This window comes from Penaeus monodon, chromosome 30, assembly GCF_015228065.2.
Source record: "Penaeus monodon isolate SGIC_2016 chromosome 30, NSTDA_Pmon_1, whole genome shotgun sequence".
Taxonomy (NCBI): domain Eukaryota; kingdom Metazoa; phylum Arthropoda; class Malacostraca; order Decapoda; family Penaeidae; genus Penaeus; species Penaeus monodon.
Window position 1 is genome coordinate 3,671,315 of NC_051415.1, and position 235 is coordinate 3,671,549.

General features: G+C 41.3%; 1 protein-coding gene across 1 annotated transcript in view; it reads left to right on the forward strand.

Moving 5' to 3' along the window:
• The window catches only part of LOC119592462, a 32,181-nt gene that overhangs the window by 4,062 nt on the left and 27,884 nt on the right, over nucleotides 1-235 (forward strand). The gene's annotated exons all lie outside the window — the stretch shown is intronic.

Below are 235 nucleotides of genomic sequence, written 5' to 3' on the forward strand. Positions count from 1 at the left end.
ACCACCTATCATAATTCTTGTTTGTTCACACACAAGCTGCAGACGACCTTTTTCACATGTAAAAACTCTTAACATTATCACACGCGTTTCGCACTTTCGTTCATATTTGCACACACACATTGCATGTGTCATTAAAACCAAAACCTTAATGCATACCACACGCATGCATCTCCCCCCCACACACGCAAAAGTTCATGCATATCCCCTCACATTCCACTCTTTACACAAACCTACT